The 9,008-nt window shown below is 49.7% G+C and overlaps 1 long non-coding RNA gene across 1 annotated transcript in view; it reads left to right on the top strand.

Annotated features, from left to right (window-relative positions):
• Positions 1–1,011: 1,011 nt before the first annotated feature.
• Positions 1,012–9,008, top strand: part of LOC147968000 (uncharacterized) — a 33,021-nt gene continuing 25,024 nt past the window's right edge. Inside the window, exons 1-2 of the long non-coding RNA XR_015603975.1 lie at positions 1,012–1,431; positions 2,727–2,804. This is a non-coding gene — a long non-coding RNA (uncharacterized LOC147968000). The remainder of the gene's footprint in view (positions 1,432–2,726; positions 2,805–9,008) is intronic.

The raw sequence follows: 9,008 nt of genomic DNA, 5'->3' as shown, positions 1-9,008 counted from the left end.
CAGTGATAATTATGAAATTGAACGACTCATAATGCTAGTTGTGGGATCAGACGACCCATAGTGCTAGTTGTGGGATTGGGCAACCCATCATGGTGCTTATGGACTTAGACGACTGATAATGCTAAGTTTTGGGTTCAGCTGACCATAGTATTAGTTGGGGGATCAACGACTCATAGTGTTAGTTGTGAGTCCAGACAAGCCATAGTATTAATTGTGGGTTCGGATGACCCATGGTATTATTAGTGTGATCGGCCCCAAATAGTGGTCTTACTCGTCCGGGCCCACTACTATCAAACTTAGTCGTACGGGCCCACAAGTATCGATTTTAGTCGCTCGAACCCGCAATTATTGGTGTTACTCGGTTAGGCTCACTACAATCGATCTTGTCCGGACTTAAGTACCAGTCTTACTCGTTCATGCTCGCTACTATCTGTAACACCCCGGTGTAATGATGCTACAGTAATCCCTGAGATCAAGCTAATCATTTTGCCATAACAGTGCTGGGTCACTTTGATCAATATTCCATTTCTAATTCCAGTTCAATTTAATTTGATTTTAGTGTGAAATTCAAAAAGTGCTCAAAATGAAAACAAAAATGTTCATCATGTGACAAATAATCACTTGTTAATATTGGTGGTGAGCTAACATTTTTGCATAATGTGTAATTGCCCCAAGATAATTAAAACAGTGCTTAAAAACATTTGTTTAAATTTTTTTTAATTTATAAACATGCTAAACTACTTTATTTTGGTGCCAAGTTAATTATAGCACTGAGCTATGTTAGATTACTAAATTAGGTGCAAGGGTTGTATTTTATAAAGCTATTTTCTTTATGAAAATAAAGGAAAGTAGAAATTCATAAAAAGAAAAAAAAGAAAGCAAGGAGAAAAAGGCGAGAGAGAGAGGTGCTCCTGCCCCTCTGAGGCCAAGCCCACCTGGGCCGGCCCAACTCCCTCTCACCCAGGCCAGCCCACCTACCACTCCCCCCTGTCGTCTTCCCCCCTCCCCACTATGCGAGCGACCGCGACCGCGCGCGCGTCTCCATCGGACCCGCCTCGCCGGCGACGCGCGGGCGAGGGGATAAGGCCTGCGCCTCCTCAGCTCCTCGATCCCCGCCTCCACTTGCACCAGAGCCACCCCTCCTCGCTCTCCCTCTCCCTCGCTCTCTCTTCCCCTCCGCCCGAGCTCCTCCGAGCAGGCTCGTCGCCGTCTGCCGCTCGCAGACGCGGCCACCGTCGACCCCGCGACTAGCTGAGAAGCTCGGAAGCTCCGCCAGCCTCTCCCTCTTCTCCTGGATCTCGCAGGCGAAGCCGGGGAGGCCCGCATCGACGGCAGCTGCCGATCCCCTTTTCGGCCACCGTGCGCCGTCGCCGTTCAACCTCGGCGTCGTCCTGCGCTACTAAGCTCCTGAAGGCCTCCGTGTGCCGCTCGGTGAGCACCTCCCTCTCCTCACCCTACTCCCTTGTCGTTTCCCGTGCCCGTAGGCCATCGTTGCCACCCTGGCCGAACTCGTCGCCGCTGCCGAGCCTCTCTGTCTCGGCCACCACCGGCTAAGCTCACTTTCGAGCACGGCTTCGTGCCCGTAGCGCTGCCAGGAGGCCTCCCAGCCGTCCGTGCCTCCCCCCGTACCTGTTAGCGCGATCCCCGTCCGCGCTCGAAGCCGCCGTCGCCGCCTTTGCTCATCGCCGACGCCTCAGCCGGCCACCTCCGCCCGTTCCAACGCTGTAGATCGACGCGCGGAGGAGTACCCGTTCGAATGCAGGCAAAACTGCGCGAAACAGTGTCCCGTAGCACCATCCTCATCGTCGCCCGAGCGCGACCGCCGCCCTCGCTGCTCGTCGGCGCCGCTCCGGCCAACTCCGGCGACGCCACCGCCCCTAGTCAACGCGCCTTCATGTGCTCGTTCGAACGCGCCTAGCCGCACCTCTTCCCGTGCCCCGTAGCGATTTTCCGGCGAAGTCCGGCGATGCTCCGTCGCGTTGAGCTCGCCGAAGCCATCTCCGGCGCCGCCACCGACGTGGCACACCTGGGGCCCGCCCCTGGGTCACTGCCAGCGGGGCCTAGGGACCCTAGTTGACTGGGTTGACCAGTCAACCCTGCTGACTGGGCAACCCCCAGCCACTGACTAGTGGGGCCTACCCCCCTAATTAACAGGAGTTAATTAAGTTAGTTTAGTTAACCTAAATAGTGACTGACAGGTGGGCCTAGGTTCTTATATAGTTAATTTAGTTTAATTTAAACCACTGTTGGCCCCACTGTGTGTGACATGTGGGTCCCACTGGACCCACTGGTCAGGTTTGACCTGGTCAGTCGCTCTGTTGACTACTGAGGTCATCGAGACGTCATGCTGACGTCATATTCCTTTTCTGTTAAATAATGATTCTAGAAAATACTTTAATCTTTAGAAATTCGTAGGAATTAAATCATAGCTCGGATGAAAATGTTTTCTATATGATAGTTGCTCAGAAAAATCCCACGAATCCGAATGCGCGGTCCATTAACCTGTCACATGCCCTTAGCATGCTGAACATGGAACCGTCCCCTCTCTTTCATCTGTCCGGAATTCGTCTAACGCCGGGGATTCATCCTCGGATGTTTATCCCCTCCGTATGCAACGTGTAGTACTACGTTAGGACAACCCTAGCTCTACATGTCGTCATGTAATGCTTAGTGATGCATCTGTTGGCTCTATATTTACTGTTTCTTCCCCCTCTTCTCTCCGGTAGACCCTGAGACCGTTGTTGATGCCCCTGTGATCGACTACGTCGACGACGACACTTCTTCTTTTTCAGCAGAGCTTCCAGGCAAGCAAACCCCCCTTGAGCATTCTGATATCGCCCATTTCTTTCCTTCTTATGCTTGCATTAGAACTGCTATTGCTTTATGTATGATACTACTCTGATGCATAGCCCGTTTTTGTTACCTGCTTTCATACCTTACCTACTTATTCTAAACTGCTTAGTATAGGTTGGTTAGAGATCCATCAGTGACCCCCATCTTGTCCCAGTTGCCCCGCTTTATGTTCGATGACTCGATCAACGTGATCGACGTCCAGGCCCTGACACCGCACATCACCCCCCCTAGTTGTACGAGTCTGCAGAGTTACCATCGAGTGCCGAGGGTGGAACCTCTTACATCACTCCTGATGAGATATTTGTAGTGTAGCTATTCGGTCGTGGTCATCGAGGGTCATTTCCACTTTAACCACTTCTGATACGGCTCTATCGTGCAACCCCTCAAGTGTGAACCTCGAGGGTGGATCCTCTTACGTTCACCTTGATGATTACATCGAGTGGAATTCATCAGGGGTGATTCCTCGGGTTTTCCCTCGATGTTTGGACACAGATATACTTGGACTTTACAACTGTTACTTGAAAAGGCGGGTCGACCCGTAGGGGTACCCGTGAGTGATGTGGAGATGGGTTGACCTGGAGGGAGCTCGCGAGATAATTACGAGGCGTGGCTAGGCATTCCTAGCCCTTGCCGCAAGTCCTCGAGACGGGGCGACGGGGTCACATCTTTCGTGAGTCTCTGCTCGTGACCGCACTACCAACACACTAACGATTTGGATATTTGATCCAAGGGGCCTCTGGCCTGATAGCACTAACCATCACGTGGGCATAGTATGGGCGTTTTGCATCGTATGCATCAGCCGAAGCTTAATAGACGTCATGCGATTGAGCGGCGCGCGCCGGGTTGGACTGGTAAGCACCTGCCTTTTTAATGAGGTAGCTAGGTCTGATCATCGGCCGACCACGCAACATGTAGGAGTTCCCGGGGCGATGGCCCAAGACCCCTGGGGGCATAGGTTTAGTCTGGCGTGCTTGACCTCTCTATTAAGCCTAGGTCGGGTTGCGGCGTATTGTTTGGCCGAGGCCGGGCATGACCCAGGAAAATGTGTCCAGCCGGAGTTAATCGAGCGTGGTGGGTAAGTTGGTGCACCCCTTGTCGGTGTCAAAACCGGCGGATCTCGGGTAGGGGGTCCCGAACTGTGCGTCTAAGGTGGATGGTAACAAGAGGCAGGGGACATGATGTTTTACCCAGGTTCGGGCCCTCTTGATGGAGGTAAAACCCTACGTCCTGCTTGATTAATATTGATGATATGGGTAGTACAAGAGTAGATCTACCACGAGATCGGAGAGGCTAAACCCTAGAAGCTAGCCTATGGTATGATTGTATGTATATGATCTATCGACTAGCCTGGCCTCGGTTTATATAATGCACCAGAGGCCTAGGATAACAAGAGTCCTAGCCGAATACGCCGGTGGGGAGGAGTCCTTGTCTTGATCCCCAAGTCTTGTGGAATCTTCCTTGTATGCGGCAGCTGTCCGAACTGGCCCATGAGTATACAGCCATGGGGGTCCTCGGCCCAATCTAACAGATCGGGAGATAATGTGGTGAGTACCCCCTAGTCCAGGACACAATCAGTAGCCCCCTGAACCGGTCTTCAAGTTAGGGACGCTCCTCGATTCTTCCGAACTGTTCTTCATCTTCGGTCATCGGTCTTGAAAACTGGTTCAACAAATCTTCTCATCTTCGATCTTGAGGATCGCCGAAATGCATTCGACGAGTTTACATGTCGGGTATCCGAGGAGCCCCTTTAAGTTTCCGGCCTTTATCAATGCCTTGTTATTTTTATGCCACGCCTCGGGTTTGAAGTTGTTCCCAGGTGGCAGCGTCCTCTTGCGTCTGAGCTCCAACGCCGGACTACATTCGAGGTATCTTTTGCAGCCGAGCACCAACGCCGGACCACTTCCCAGCTCTAACTCCGGAATGTATCCGAGCTCCAACGCCGGAATATGTATCCGAGCTCCAACGCCGGACTATGTATCCGAGCTCCAACGTCGAGCTGTATCCGAGCTCCAACGCCGGACTGTATCCGAGGTGTCGTAAATCACCTTGGTTCAAAGAAGTTTGAAGGAGTTTAGCCGAGCTTAATGCCGGAAATGCCCTCTATGGAGCCAACCACTAGCGCCCGAGCTTTATGCCGGACTGCTTCCGAGGTGGTGCACCACCCCGAATGTGGGCTGATTTTTGTCAATATTTTTGATTGGTGCAATTTTATTCTCTGCCGAGATATATAGCCAGTAGCCCTCAAGGTGGGTATCGGTCTAAAACCCGAGATGCACATGAAGGATGACATAAGACCGCTGATCCCAGTAGCCGCTGAGACTCAGGTTGATTTGCAAAATCGGTCTGAGGATCAAGTCCTAGCTCGGCAGAATACTTCGGGACACAAAAAGCGGCGTGCCCAGTCCTCGAGACTCAGGTTGGGTGCGGCCGACCAGCCTGAGGATCAAAATCTCCTCGGAAATTGTATTACACTTAAAATTTTCTGCATTGGACAGGCAATGCAGTAGCCCCCGAGACACTGGTCGGGTGGCAACACCAGATCAGAGGATCGATGTGCCCCTTTAATATTTGTAAATAATAAGCCCGAAGCCCAGTAGCCCCCGAGCCTTAATGCGGGCACGGGTGGCCGAATTAAGGATCGATATCCATAGTAAAATCACAAGTAATTTACGTCATTAATGCTCGGATCCGCATTGTACAAAACTTTGTTGACCGACCATCGGCTTCCACCTCCTCGGCCAGTAGCCGAGGAGTGTTTGTCCTACTTTATAAAGCCTTTATGAGGGCAAAGATTTACGACAAACAAGGCAAACTGACCATACGGTTTTATAAACAAAGGTACGCAGAGAGATATGTTATATTACTGTTTAACAGAAGAAATGTCTTCCAAAGAAAATAATCCCGCTATGGGTTCCTTTCTTTGGGTTGTCATGCTAAGCATGATCATGAAACCTCAGCTCGAATGTAAGAGCAAAATATCGAGGATTTAGTTTGGGAGGCCAGTTAATAGCCCCCGGTAGTGTTCGGCGACAGTCGACGTCAAGCCGTAAACACTTCGTCCATTGTTATGAATGGCCCGTCATTTAACAACATCATCGGATCGCTGACCGGTTTACGCTTATTGTGACAGTCAGTTTTCGGCTTTCTCCACTGAGGTGCTTAACCATGTGAGCTGGAAGCACAATTGCAGTGGTTCTCCCTTTGCACACTTAGCCAAACAAAGCGGAACGTAGAAGGCAAGCGCAGGAGCCGGGCAACCCAACTATTGACCGAAGACACAATTCGAAACCGATGCATATATAGCAATATCCGAGAATGTTTTTGTTGAATCTCTAAAGGTGTTCGGCGTTGCACTGCGAGACTTGTGCTGAAAACACACAAATAGTTTAAGTGCCACAAGATTGGAAAACCAAAAAACGTCAGTAAAAACTTGACGTTTGAACAAGATCAAGTGTTCGGTGCCAATCCGAAAATTGGCCTTAGAAAAAAAGTGCTTCTGTCGTGCTTTAACATGACACATCCTATCTCAAGACTTCAAGCGGGTCAGCCTACGGCTTCAACCTCCTATCCTGAAGGCGGAGTACTTCTCGTTAGGCCAGCTTAGCAAACTAAAATCTAGCGGCTTTGAGAGAGAAATTAGGCTCCCCGGCTAGTGACCACACACTCGTGTCGAAAAAAGGAGTGATAAATAATAATAAAAAAACTTTGCAACGACTAAGAAGAAGAACACTTATTATAAAATGGCTAAAATAAACTTAAGAGCCCCCAAGTGACTTGAGTAAAAGAATGATTTCATGTACCGAAGTACTTATATCATATCTATGTTCAACCGAACTTTAAACACGTCTTAACCAACTGTCGGCTTCTCCCTCTTCGGTCAAGGACCGAAAAGTGTTATGTACTCCATCTGTCGAGAATATCGACAGTGTTTCCAATAACCAGGCAATCAGGCCATAAGGCTGTAACAGACAAAGCGCGCTCAGGGAACTTATGCTATATTACTGCAAAGTGTAAGAAGCATCTTCGAAGAAAATAGTATCCCCACCGATACCTTTCTTCGGTGCTCATTGTTATTATGAGACTTGTGCAATAGATTTTTTGTACTCATGAGTTCCGTTGTGTGCCGACCCTCATTGAAAACAATAAGAGCGCTAGCTTTCGGCTTCACCCAGTCTGAGGTCCGGCTCGGGTGACCCGATCATGACAATCGCAGAGGTGCTCCCTTTACTCCCTAGCCGAACAATCGGGAACGTAGGGGTAAACACAGGAGCGAGGCAACCCAGCTTGCAAATCGCTTAAGTCAATATGGTGCATATTGTGGCGTAATACACGAACAAGGAACGAAGCCGTACAAGTATAATCATATGCAAGAGGAAAAGCTTCATAAAGGAAGCCCCCAAGTAAACGGGGTATTTGAATTTATGCGTCACAAACAAAGTTTGGACAAGGAAATTTTTTACAAGCAACTTTTTTCCAAAAAAGTATAATGCTTGGTCGAACCAAACACAAGTTAGAAATTAAAGCTTTGAGCATGAAAGCGACTTAGCTGGTTAATGTGTTCGGTATTGATGACGCGGTCTGAGCTTGATGCAGGGCAAGGTTCCATCCCCCAAGCCGGTCCCGAGGTGGCGGAGCGGAGAGCTCGACACGCCGAAGTGGTGACATAGCACGGTCAATGCAGACCAGCAGAGTGACACCGAAGTCCCCGGATCATTTTCCTGTGCACAAAAAATAGTGCAAACCGGAGATAATGGTAATAATGATAATTAAAAAAATCGTTGCATAATAAATAATTTATGCAAAGTGAGTAATAAAAGAAATATGGCCTGGCGCCGAAGTCAATGTCGATGCAGGGCGTCGGTGTGATGCGGTAAAGGCGTGGCAAAGCCTGAATTCACAGGTCGGTCCGAGTTCCGGATGCGGCATTCACCGGACTATGTACGGAGACTGACTGAACCACAATGATACCGTCGTTAATGCGGCCACCATTTGATAGACCTGTGTACATATGATGGACAAGTCAGAGTAATAATTCCTTGAGAAAAATGAACCCAAACAAGCAAAAAATACTGGGATTAATAGCACCTGGTTTATTTGTTGTAGCAATCCGAAGGAAGGTGATTCCCAAAATTGGGACTCGATCCGCACACCCATTGCCTGATGGGCGATAAAACGACGGCATGGCAATGCTGGCAAAGGTTGGCTCGCCGAGGCAAAGCCCTTGGTCCAGCTAACGTGACGGAGCTGGTCAGCTAATGACGCCGAAGTGTCCGGAATAGGTTGATGAAGATATGGCGAAGCCCCCGGTCCAGCCGAGATGTCGAAGCCTCGATGTCAGCCGATGAGTCGAAGTAGGTCGGCGTGATGGACACTAGCTTGAAGAAGCAATAGTGCGGCCCTGCCGATGCAGGTCGTGACATGGTCGATGTCGGCTTGATGAAGCGACCGTGCGGCGATGCCAGTATGCCTGCTTCGTGTAATCCGTGGGGCGGCGATGTTGATGATGATTTATCCTTCGCGATGCCGTACTCTTGTTCGGCTTGCCGAGATGATAATCAGGTCGGCAGCCGTGGAGCAATATTGCCGGACTGGTTTGACACCAGCATGATGTTGAAGATCATGTTCAAAAGATCTTAAAGTTAGTGGGATGTGTTCGGGAACAAAACACAATACCCCATACAAAACTTTCTTCAAAAGGGATATCCGAAATGCCGTTCATAAAAAAGACGAACTCGGGTCGGACTCGTTTTCGTGCAGAAAACAGATCTGAAAAGTGATGCACTAATTGGAAGGTTTCCGGAGTTTGAACGGTCGGATCGAGCTGAAATTTTGAGAGGTGGTAGATATAGGAATTACGCAGCCGATCAATGGTTGGATCTTCCAAAGGACGTCCGAGTTAGAAGCTGGACACCATGCCCTAAACTCATCCAGATTCCCGTCCAGATTTGACAGGGCTCCGGTATATCGTGGATTGCCAGAGATTCTTTCATCGGAACTCGACGAAATTTTCCAGGGTTGTTGTAGACTCAATTCCGCACAATTCCACCAAAGCGATCGTTAAAAAGACACTTGAGGAGGCGGTGGCGGCAGACACAAATTTGTTGTCCAGAAAAACAGCACGGTCGCCCGAGGGCAATGTTGACGTTGAGCCCCCG

Source organism: Triticum urartu, chromosome 5A, assembly GCF_056163025.1.
Source record: "Triticum urartu cultivar PI428250 chromosome 5A, HENAU_Tu73, whole genome shotgun sequence".
Classification (NCBI taxonomy): Eukaryota; Viridiplantae; Streptophyta; class Magnoliopsida; order Poales; family Poaceae; genus Triticum; species Triticum urartu.
Note: the sequence above shows the minus strand (reverse complement) of the source record. Positions and strands in the feature narration are given on the sequence as shown.